Source organism: Pleurodeles waltl, unplaced genomic scaffold (genome assembly GCF_031143425.1).
Source record: "Pleurodeles waltl isolate 20211129_DDA unplaced genomic scaffold, aPleWal1.hap1.20221129 scaffold_67, whole genome shotgun sequence".
NCBI lineage: Eukaryota > Metazoa > Chordata > Amphibia > Caudata > Salamandridae > Pleurodeles > Pleurodeles waltl.
The window spans coordinates 370336-382673 of record NW_027150384.1 but is presented as its reverse complement, the minus strand read 5'-3'; the positions used below and the strand labels follow the sequence as shown (position 1 = coordinate 382673).

The window sequence follows — 12338 nt, the reverse complement described above, 5'->3', positions numbered from 1 at the left end:
TTCGGATTTAAGGATGTGACCTGTAAGTCATGCTCAGGTACCAGCAGGGGGCACTTTACTAGTGAGCCATCTTGGAGGCTGCCCATGACTGACTCTGCCCTAGCCCACCCCACCTTTTTGAGACAAGCATCTGTTGTGAAAACTCCTCGTCCCCCCCTGGCTCCCAGCAAAGGCCTGACAGCCATCATCTCACCCCTGGAAGCACCTAGAAACTCTGCTGCTAGGCGCTCTCGAGCACAGTGTCAGTCCCACGGCTGCCTGCGTGTCTTTGACGTCTTCAGGATGCCCTCGCGCTTCCACATAAAGTGTAGCTCGTGACGTTCATCACCAGAAGGGAGATTATGGTTGGGGCATAGAAGCTAGACCCCAGGCGCTACATTACATACCCTGCACTGATGCTACAGCAATTGGGCATCGTCATTTGAACGTATTTGCCCTGGTTAGTCAGCGAAAATGTCTTTTTATTTAGCACGTTGATGTGCCACAAATGTCATCACAAAACAGGATCAGTACAAGTGTAACATATGCATCCCAGAAATGCAGAAGCGTTGGTTCAACACTGCAATGTATGTAATCCCCCCCCCCCAGGACTGAAAAATGCACTTAAGGAGCAAACACTTTTTTTTTAGCTCAAATCACTCAGCTGTGTTTTTATAAAACATTACTGGTTTCTTGACAGCAGTGTGAATGATGACCCGAATTGCAGTCTGAACAGGGCGTGGCTATTGTTGGCAGCTCTTTCATGGCAGTACCACAATGGCTCCAGATGACAAACAAGCCTTGGTAAAGCTAATAGATCTTGCCTATGTGGGATCTATTGGTTTTGTGAATGTTTTTTTAGCCACATTGTACAGCAGCTCTGGCTTCAGTGCAGCATGGATGAATGTAAAAAAAAGCACTATGAAGTGATCAATGCTGGCTGTGTCATATACAGCTTTTTTCCTTTACTTTCAGCCATGTTGCAGCATGGCTAAATCACTGGCAAAACCAGTAGCTATCACATAGGCGATACCTATTGGCTTTGCCAATGCTTGTGTTCCTTGCCATTAATAACCTGACATCTGAAAAACATCAGGACTTTTACAAGGAGACGTGCACACTACAGGATACTGTCATTTCACTACTAACGCACCTCATGCTTGTCAATGGAAGGTTCCATGGTGTAATGGTTAGCACGCTGGACTTTGAGTCCAGCGATCTGAGTTTGAATCTCGGTAGAACCTGCTGTAGTTTTAATAATTTAGCATTCATTTCTTTAGTTTTGTATTATTTTAAAATTTTCAGTCCCGTACTAATTACAAGCGAGCTAATATCTTTTGCACAGTTTACATCATCTATGCGTTGCTTATCTTGTTTATTTGAAATATGTTACTATATGGATGATATCAATTAAAATTGTAGCACAGAAGTATCGCTCGTCATATATATTAATAATGCAGAACAAGTTAGGTGGTCATAGATATTAATAATAATGCAGAACAAGGTAGATGGAAGTGTTAAAAGTGTTTCCGCCCAGTTTCAAACCCGCGACCTTTCACGGGGGCAGCAAACGTGATAACCACTACACTACAGAAACTCGCGGGAGCTGATGTCGCCTGTACATTATACTGAGAATTATAAAGGGGTGGGGCATTGGGGGTGACGAGCAGTGAGGGGAGTGCACTGTGCACTCCCCTCAGTGCACATGTGTGTTTGGCCGGCCATCTGGGGCACACTGCTGCCGGGCTGGAGAGAGCAGGCACAGGCTCCCAGTCTGTCTGGGAGCGCCGTGGCTGGGCACTCCCAGCCAATCCTAACGCTTCTCTGAGCAGCGTCAGGATTGGCCGCAGGGCAGGCTGGGAGCCTGCTGCTGACGGAGGAGCAGCGGTGCGACGGAGCAGGTAAGTTTTTAGTTTTTTAACTTTTTAATATTGTTAATATTCTCCTTGCCTCCCCACACCCCGCTCTCCACCCCACCTCTGGTAACCCCTGTGAGTCGCGACTGCCACTTAGTCAAGGAGAGTTATCTTTCCCTTAGAGTCCACTCTAGTCAAGTGGGCAAAAAGATTCTGAATCTCTGCCTAACTGAACAACACTTTAATCACCCCAGAGCCTTCCAGTAGCTGACATCACACCCAAAGAAACAATTACTAACAAGACACCATTGTGAATTATGTCCAATTCACTTTTATCCTCTTCTGAACACATCTGCTCCACCTTGGATTACATCCATGCCCAGGAATATAGTAAGGGAGCCGTTCTTGTAGCTCCTTGTTACCAAGTTTCGTCCTTGGCAACCCAACTCTCTCTTCCTTACCTATCACCTGCAGACGAAAGAAAAATAGCGCACAAACAAAGCAAGTTTCATGTTGAAATTAAACATAGGAATTGGCAGACCTTAACTCCAGCTTGAACAATGGAATGGAAGCACATTTTAGTTATGTTTTTACAAATGCAATTGTCTTAAACACAGTAAATGATGAGTGACTATAAAATATATCATTTGTTAAGATACCAAGGTATAAATGCATCTGGTTAACATTTCATAAAAGCAGTTTATATCTAACAAGTGTAATATCACTCACAAAGGCACCATAATGTTGTGGTCTTTTAATGCATCACATTTACATGGGTATAGTTTTTCACACAATATATGAAGGTAAATGCTGTCCTTCTCTTCTACCAAAGAAAGCATAAAGGCACAGCCATGTTATGCTCTGTCACACCCATTGCTGTGAAACATCTGGTGGAGCCCTGGGGGTGCATCTGTAACGTAATGGGTATTTGTAAGGCACGCAATCACCTGCAAGGGTTTCCTGGCGCTGAGCAGGCGTGTGTGTGTGTAGCCCTGTCTAAGGTAGGTTGGTTTATTAAAAACGCAGGTCTTCAACTTCTTGCAGAATTGAAGAAGAGAAGAAAATGCTCTGGTGTGAAATGGGAGTCCATTCCATGCTTTAGGAGTGATGCAACAGAACACCCATCCTCCTGATCTGGTTCTCTGTATGTATGGGATGTGTGTGAGTAGGAGCCCTGAGTAGATGGAGGTCTCTTGGTGGTTGTGGAAAGAGATGCAACTGGTCAAGTAGGTGGGGCCTACGTTGTGTTGTGCCTTGAATGTGTATGTAAGGTGTTTGAAATTAGTTCATTTCTGTTTCGGGAGTCAGTGGAGCTCTCTGAGGTATGGTGAGATGTGAATTCAGAGCGGGAGGTTGAGGATGAGTCTGGGTGCCAACTTCCAGGTAGTTTTCTAGTGAGTTATCTGATGTTTCAAGCATAGAGAGCATCCCCGTGGCCCAACTTGCTGCTATCTTGGTCATGAGTGGCAGTTTTCTAGTGTTGCTGGCTGTGGATTCTAATGATGAGTATTGTCTGCTTTCAAGCCCTGCGGGAGGGTTGCCACTTTTTCAGAGAAGAATTCTAAATATTTCTGTCTAGACTCAGGTTACGGAAGGTCCGGGAGATTGTATTTAAATAGTAGTTTGTGTAAAGTTGCACTCCACTCTTTCGGACCTTCATACAAGGAGTAAAACTTTCCTCTTAGCAGTGAACTTACAGCCTGTGATAGTATTCTCTCAGTTCTGAGACTCACACTGAGTAGGGCTTTGAGAAACTTGTTCCAATAAAGAAAATAAAGACGGACTGAAGGGGGCTCAGAAAGAAATGAGGGGTGAAGAAAGAAAGAAGCTGGAATGTGGAGGGAAATAGATTGATGTTGTTAAAGTAATGTTTTATTTTACCAAGTTTGAGAGGGTTTAAAGTTTGACTACTCAGCACTGAAGGTAATGGATATCAAACAAAAAGTCACTGTGGAAACCTGGGATCTTTAGAGCTTCAGTCTAACGTCCTAGCCAAGAGCCCATGGAGGGGCTCTGTTGTTTTGGAGAGCTCACAGGTATCTTTACAGGTGTCCAGGTCTCTCATCACCTCCCCCCTTAGTCTGAAAGAAGCCTCGCCGGGGGTCGCTGCTCTCTTTACAGCAGTGTGGACCAGACATCACCACACAGGCTTAAACCTACGCTTTCGCCGACTGACCAAGATAAACAAAAAGCCAGAATAAAACACCAGACATGGAAGACACACTGCATTCATGGAGACCACGAAGAAAGAGATACTGCACATTAAATAGATTTACATTAAATAGATGGAGAATACTTGACGGAGACACAAACTATTAAAACAAGCATTTGCAATGCAACGGGTCTCGCATTTGCTCATGTTAGAGCTGATCGCGTTGTAAACTCCTAACCCGACTTTTCACCTATCGGGCAAAAGTGCATTTATGTACATAACCCGAAAAAGTGAAGTTAATTATGTAAAGTGCTCGACTTCTGCCAAGCGAGATCGCGCTCGTGAATGAGAGAAAAAGAAGTCCATGAGCCCGATGGAAAACAGCGAGCCTCGCATGTTTTCTGTACTTGGTCGCTGCGCTGGAGGAGGGCTAGCCACCGGAAAAGGCATGACCTATGCGTGCCTTCAACTAATGAAAGCAAGCGGATTTTATTAGGCAAGCCCACGTACCAATAAAAAACACTGACGTGACGTTGACAGGGCTCCGAGCCCTTTTCTAAACACTAAAGCGTCTCGCTGCGATACGCATGCGCGAGCGCATGCAACGCAGGCTCGACCCTAAAAACATGGATAACCAATACACTACCCGGAAGCCTACGTTTCTTCGTTACTACAACTTGCGTTCACTCCAATTTCAGAAAAGTACGTTCGTTATTAAAAAAGATACAGTTTGGTTCTAATTGTTTGTATAGATGATATATAGTTTTGGTTGAAAATCAGAGGCGCAACTAGAAAAAGTAATAGTGATGAAGCTTATAATACATTTGAAATTAACCATGACGCGATTACGTGGAATTGATAATCAAGCAAAACAGCCAGTACCAATTGTTCACCACATTGTACTTTGTTTTTCTGTAAATATTAAACATTCGCTGTCGACAAAGTGGTCCATAACTTAAAATCAAAATGTACAAATCTGTTCCCAAAACTTGATTCCTTCATGTTGAAAGCTTTCTCTGTTGGATTTCCAAGCCTGCCAGCGCTCTGCTAGAGGCGCCTCAGTGTTGGTATTTATAACAATTCTATATGCTGCCACTGATCATATTATACAGTGCACTTCATATACATTAAATCGCAATACTTCTAAAATGTCGAGATTGTAAACGAAACAAATAACAAAATGTATTTCTAAAGTGTAAACATGGTTAAGTCATAAACCTAGTCTCCCCGTCGGGAAATTGAACCCCGGTCTCCCGCGTGACAGGCGGGGATACTGACCACTATACTAACGAGGAACTGATGACTCCCTGGTACCTGACCTCCTACTGATTGTTCTACCTGTCCCCCTGCTGGGGGCGCTGCACCCACATAAATGTCAGTGTTGACCCCGCCTGTGCCAGGAAGGAGCCGGTCTCTGTGTATCACTGATTTACAGCTTCCTCTGCACAGACTCCTCCTTTTCTCTCTCTGACAGTCACTGGGATCAGCGGCTGCACCTCCGTCCATTTCTGCTCTGGCTAAATTCACTTCTTGGTGCCATCTGAGAAAAATGGGGGAGACAAAAAGAATTGTCAAGCTCTAGCGTTGTTGCTTCAAAACATGGCGTATTTTAATTTCAGAATGTGAAAAGAAATATGAAGAGCAAATACGAAAAAAAATCCTTCGAGCCGGATTTGAACCAGCGACCTAAGGATATCAGCTTCACCACTACAGTCCTCCGCTCTACCAACTGAGCTATCGAAGGGACGGAAGCAGCATGTGACTGCAGCCTTCAGGTTATGTACCTGCCAGCAGTGGGGCACATGGTGACCATGTGTATGTTTGCTGGGCATTTAAAGACCGAGGTCACATATCAAGCTGTGTCTTCAGGATGCATGCTGTTTATTTTCAGATGCCTATCTCATTCTCCAACAGCACAAACCTACAATCAGCATCATTTAATCTACCACCTGAGTTCTTTTTGGAAACTCATCGCAGAATAACTACAAAGGGTGACTCGGCATTTTAATTGGCAAGGCGTGCTTTTCCTCTTCATTTGCGTACTCTGGAAAACACATGCCGCTTTAGCAATGCACATTTTCAGTGCTTTTCTAATATCTGAATATTTCAGCAGCAAGCATGGGGGAGGGCTTTCTGTTGAAGTCAGTCATACAGCCATTGTCTTTCCATCTTGATTACCTTTACTTAGAATTCAAAAAAATAAATGTGTCTTGTCGCAGACACACAAAGTGATTTCTCAGCATTCGCTGTGGTTTATTAAAAATAATGGGAACTAACTTTCTTGAGAAAAGTACAGCTCAGGAAATAAAATGGCAAAACCATCACAACAAGTATGTCGGCCAATGAACTCAGCTGGAATGCTGAAAGTTGTGTAGATTCTTAAACTTTGGAAAGCTTGGCGCTCAGTGTAAGAATGATAGGGAGTGTGCGGTGAGGATGCAGGCATGTTGCCCCCCCCTGTGATTGGTGAAGGCGTGAACAATGACAATATTAACACTTACCAGTTTTACATAAAAAACCTTGCTCTAGTGCAAGGGTGCCCAACATAAGTCCAGTAGAGTCGGATCCATGCCGGATTTGCAGGATATCCACAAGATATGTATATGATTGCCAGAAATGAACAACAGTTACATATTAAGCTCGTCCGAGGTCACCTTGAAAACCTGGCATGGACGGCCCCGCCTCCCACTGCAATGGAAACCATTCTCTAACACACAGGATGGGGGGAGTGATACTGCTTCCTACCTGGCCTCGTGCAGGAAGGAAGCCAGAGACAGTGTCTGTTAAACTCACTACAAACAGTGGCAACTTGGAACGATTTCACATTTAAGGCTGCACCCAACATTGTCTGCAGCTTGCCAGGCTGTGAGCAGGCCCAGGGTTTGCACAGACTTGAACAGATCCAGCTCTGCTTAAGAGGCTCAGCACTGGTTCTGTAAAGTGTCCATCCCTGGCCAGCCACAGTGCACGTGAGGAGCTGCTCATCCGGTTCTGTGCTCTTGTGCAACAAAAGGAAAGTAAAGTGACCTGATTTCTAAAGTGTTTGCTATTTCCATATGTCACCTTCATAGCACCGTAAATAACCAGTATTCATAGCAGCCACTTTATATACCTTGTGAGGGAAAAGCGTTGAGCCCACTCGGCTCGGATTTAAGAATGTGACCTGTAAGTCATGCTCAGGTACCAGCAGGGGGCACTTTACTAGTGAGTCATCTTGGAGGCTGCCCATGACTGACTCTGCACTAGCCCACCCCACCTTTTTGAGACAAGCATCTGTTGTGAAAACTCCTCGTCCCCCCCTGGCTCCCAGCAAAGGCCTGACAGCCATCATCTCACCCCTGGAAGCACCTAGAAACTCTGCTGCTAGGCGCTCTCGAGCACAGTGTCAGTCCCACGGCTGCCTGCGTGTCTTTGACTTCTTCAGGTAGCCCTCGCGCTTCCACATAAAGTGTAGCTCGTGACGTTCATCACCAGAAGGGAGATTATGGTTGGGGCATAGAAGCTAGACCCCAGGCGCTACATTACATACTCTGCACTGATGCTACAGCAATTGGGCATCGTCATTTGAACGTATTTGCCCTGGTTAGTCAGCGAAAATGTCTTTTTATTTAGCACGTTGATGTGCCACAAATGTCATCACAAAACAGGATCAGTACAAGTGTAACATATGCATCCCAGAAATGCAGAAGCGTTGGTTCAACACTGCAATGTATGTAATCCCCCCCCCCAGGACTGAAAAATGCACTTAAGGAGCAAACACTTTTTTTTTAGCTCAAATCACTCAGCTGTGTTTTTATAAAACATTACTGGTTTCTTGACAGCAGTGTGAATGATGACCCGAATTGCAGTCTGAACAGGGCGTGGCTATTGTTGGCAGCTCTTTCATGGCAGTACCACAATGGCTCCAGATGACAAACAAGCCTTGGTAAAGCTAATAGATCTTGCCTATGTGGGATCTATTGGTTTTGTGAATGTTTTTTTAGCCACATTGTACAGCAGCTCTGGCTTCAGTGCAGCATGGATGAATGTAAAAAAAAGCACTATGAAGTGATCAATGCTGGCTGTGTCATATACAGCTTTTTTCCTTTACTTTCAGCCATGTTGCAGCATGGCTAAATCACTGGCAAAACCAGTAGCTATCACATAGGCGATACCTATTGGCTTTGCCAATGCTTGTGTTCCTTGCCATTAATAACCTGACATCTGAAAAACATCAGGACTTTTACAAGGAGACGTGCACACTACAGGATACTGTCATTTCACTACTAACGCACCTCATGCTTGTCAATGGAAGGTTCCATGGTGTAATGGTTAGCACTCTGGACTTTGAGTCCAGCGATCTGAGTTCGAATCTCGGTAGAACCTGCTGTAGTTTTAATAATTTAACATTCATTTCTTTAGTTTTGTATTATTTTAAAATTTTCAGTCCCGTACTAATTACAAGCGAGCTAATATCTTTTGCACAGTTTACATCATCTATGCGTTGCTTATCTTGTTTATTTGAATATGTTACTATATGGATGATATCAATTAAAATTGTAGCACAGAAGTATCGCTCGTCATATATATTAATAATGCAGAACAAGTTAGGTGGTCATAGATATTAATAATAATGCAGAACAAGGTAGATGGAAGTGTTAAAAGTGTTTCCGCCCAGTTTCAAACACGCGACCTTTCACGGGGGCAGCGAACGTGATAACCACTACACTACAGAAACTCGCGGGAGCTGATGTCGCCTGTACATTATACTGAGAATTATAAAGGGGTGGGGCATTGGGGGTGACGAGCAGTGAGGGGAGTGCACTGTGCACTCCCCTCAGTGCACATGTGTGTTTGGCCGGCCATCTGGGGCACACTGCTGCCGGGCTGGAGAGAGCAGGCACAGGCTCCCAGTCTGTCTGGGAGCGCCATGGCTGGGCACTCCCAGCCAATCCTAACGCTTCTCTGAGCAGCGTCAGGATTGGCCGCAGGGCAGGCTGGGAGCCTGCTGCTGACGGAGGAGCAGCGGTGCGACGGAGCAGGTAAGTTTTTAGTTTTTTAACTTTTTAATATTGTTAATATTCTCCTTGCCTCCCCACACCCCGCTCTCCACCCCACCTCTGGTAACCCCTGTGAGTCGCGACTGCCACTTAGTCAAGGAGAGTTATCTTTCCCTTAGAGTCCACTCTAGTCAAGGGGGCAAAAAGATTCTGAATCTCTGCCTAACTGAACAACACTTTAATCACCCCAGAGCCTTCCAGTAGCTTACATCACACCCAAAGAAACAATTACTAACAAGACACCATTGTGAATTATGTCCAATTCACTTTTATCCTCTTCTGAACACATCTGCTCCACCTTGGATTACATCCATGCCCAGGAATATAGTAAGGGAGCCGTTCTTGTAGCTCCTTGTTACCAAGTTTCGTCCTTGGCAACCCAACTCTCTCTTCCTTACCTATCACCTGCAGACGAAAGAAAAATAGCGCACAAACAAAGCAATTTTCATGTTGAAATTAAACATAGGAATTGGCAGACCTTAACTCCAGCTTGAACAATGGAATGGAAGCACATTTTAGTTATGTTTTTACAAATGCAATTGTCTTAAACACAGTAAATGATGAGTGACTATAAAATATATCATTTGTTAAGATACCAAGGTATAAATGCATCTGGTTAACATTTCATAAAAGCAGTTTATATCTAACAAGTGTAAAAACACTCACAAAGGCACCATAATGTTGTGGTCTTTTAATGCATCACATTTACATGGGTATAGTTTTTCACACAATATATGAAGGTAAATGCTGTCCTTCTCTTCTACCAAAGAAAGCATAAAGGCACAGCCATGTTATGCTCTGTCACACCCATTGCTGTGAAACATCTGGTGGAGCCCTGGGGGTGCATCTGTAACGTAATGGGTATTTGTAAGGCACGCAATCACCTGCAAGGGTTTCCTGGCGCTGAGCAGGCGTGTGTGTGTGTAGCCCTGTCTAAGGTAGGTTGGTTTATTAAAAACGCAGGTCTTCAACTTCTTGCAGAATTGAAGAAGAGAAGAAAATGCTCTGGTGTGAAATGGGAGTCCATTCCATGCTTTAGGAGTGATGCAACAGAACACCCATCCTCCTGATCTGGTTCTCTGTATGTATGGGATGTGTGTGAGTAGGAGCCCTGAGTAGATGGAGGTCTCTTGGTGGTTGTGGAAAGAGATGCAACTGGTCAAGTAGGTGGGGCCTACGTTGTGTTGTGCCTTGAATGTGTATGTAAGGTGTTTGAAATTAGTTCATTTCTGTTTCGGGAGTCAGTGGAGCTCTCTGAGGTATGGTGAGATGTGAATTCAGAGCGGGAGGTTGAGGATGAGTCTGGGTGCCAACTTCCAGGTAGTTTTCTAGTGAGTTATCTGATGTTTCAAGCATAGAGAGCATCCCCGTGGCCCAACTTGCTGCTAACTTGGTCATGAGTGGCAGTTTTCTAGTGTTGCTGGCTGTGGATTCTAATGATGAGTATTGTCTGCTTTCAAGCCCTGCGGGAGGGTTGCCACTTTTTCAGAGAAGAATTCTAAATATTTCTGTCTAGACTCAGGTTACGGAAGGTCCGGGAGATTGTATTTAAATAGTAGTTTGTGTAAAGTTGCACTCCACTCTTTCGGACCTTCATACAAGGAGTAAAACTTTCCTCTTAGCAGTGAACTTACAGCCTGTGATAGTATTCTCTCAGTTCTGAGACTCACACTGAGTAGGGCTTTGAGAAACTTGTTCCAATAAAGAAAATAAAGACGGACTGAAGGGGGCTCAGAAAGAAATGAGGGGTGAAGAAAGAAAGAAGCTGGAATGTGGAGGGAAATAGATTGATGTTGTTAAAGTAATGTTTTATTTTACCAAGTTTGAGAGGGTTTAAAGTTTGACTACTCAGCACTGAAGGTAATGGATATCAAACAAAAAGTCACTGTGGAAACCTGGGATCTTTAGAGCTTCAGTCTAACGTCCTAGCCAAGAGCCCATGGAGGGGCTCTGTTGTTTTGGAGAGCTCACAGGTATCTTTACAGGTGTCCAGGTCTCTCATCACCTCCCCCCTTAGTCTGAAAGAAGCCTCGCCGGGGGTCGCTGCTCTCTTTACAGCAGTGTGGACCAGACATCACCACACAGGCTTAAACCTACGCTTTCGCCGACTGACCAAGATATACAAAAAGCCAGAATAAAACACCAGACATGGAAGACACACTGCATTCATGGAGACCACGAAGAAAGAGATACTGCACATTAAATAGATTTACATTAAATAGATGGAGAATACTTGACGGAGACACAAACTATTAAAACAAGCATTTGCAATGCAACGGGTCTCGCGTTTGCTCATGTTAGAGCTGATCGCGTTGTAAACTCCTAACCCGACTTTTCACCTATCGGGCAAAAGTGCATTTATGTACATAACCCGAAAAAGTGAAGTTAATTATGTAAAGTGCTCGACTTCTGCCAAGCGAGATCGCGCTCGTGAATGAGAGAAAAAGAAGTCCATGAGCCCGATGGAAAACAGCGAGCCTCGCATGTTTTCTGTACTTGGTCGCTGCGCTGGAGGAGGGCTAGCCACCGGAAAAGGCATGACCTATGCGTGCCTTCAACTAATGAAAGCAAGCGGATTTTATTAGGCAAGCCCACGTACCAATAAAAAACACTGACGTGACGTTGACAGGGCTCCGAGCCCTTTTCTAAACGCTAAAGCGTCTCGCTGCGATACGCATGCGCGAGCGCATGCAACGCAGGCTCGACCCTAAAAACATGGATAACCAATACACTACCCGGAAGCCTACGTTTCTTCGTTACTACAACTTGCGTTCACTCCAATTTCAGAAAAGTACGTTCGTTATTAAAAAAGATACAGTTTGGTTCTAATTGTTTGTATAGATGATATATAGTTTTGGTTGAAAATCAGAGGCGCAACTAGAAAAAGTAATAGTGATGAAGCTTATAATACATTTGAAATTAACCATGACGCGATTACGTGGAATTGATAATCAAGCAAAACAGCCAGTACCAATTGTTCACCACATTGTACTTTGTTTTTCTGTAAATATTAAACATTCGCTGTCGACAAAGTGGTCCATAACTTAAAATCAAAATGTACAAATGTGTTCCCAAAACTTGATTCCTTCATGTTGAAAGCTTTCTCTGTTGGATTTCCAAGCCTGCCAGCGCTCTGCTAGAGGCGCCTCAGTGTTGGTATTTATTACAATTCTATATGCTGCCACTGATCATATTATACAGTGCACTTCATATACATTAAATCGCAATACTTCTAAAATGTCGAGATTGTAAACGAAACAAATAACAAAATGTATTTCTAAAGTGTAAACATGGTTAAGTCATAAACATAGT

At 44.1% G+C, this 12338-nt stretch overlaps 2 non-coding genes across 2 annotated transcripts; both read right to left on the bottom strand.

Annotated features, from left to right (window-relative positions):
* Positions 1-5210: 5210 nt before the first annotated feature.
* TRNAD-GUC (transfer RNA aspartic acid (anticodon GUC)) lies at positions 5211-5282 on the bottom strand. The gene has a single exon. It is a non-coding gene; the product is annotated as a tRNA-Asp (tRNA).
* A 363-nt stretch (positions 5283-5645) lies between these two features.
* Positions 5646-5731, bottom strand: TRNAY-GUA (transfer RNA tyrosine (anticodon GUA)). Its single transcript is given in 2 exon segments — positions 5646-5681; positions 5695-5731. It is a non-coding gene; the product is annotated as a tRNA-Tyr (tRNA).
* Between the last annotated feature and the right edge of the window lie 6607 nt (positions 5732-12338).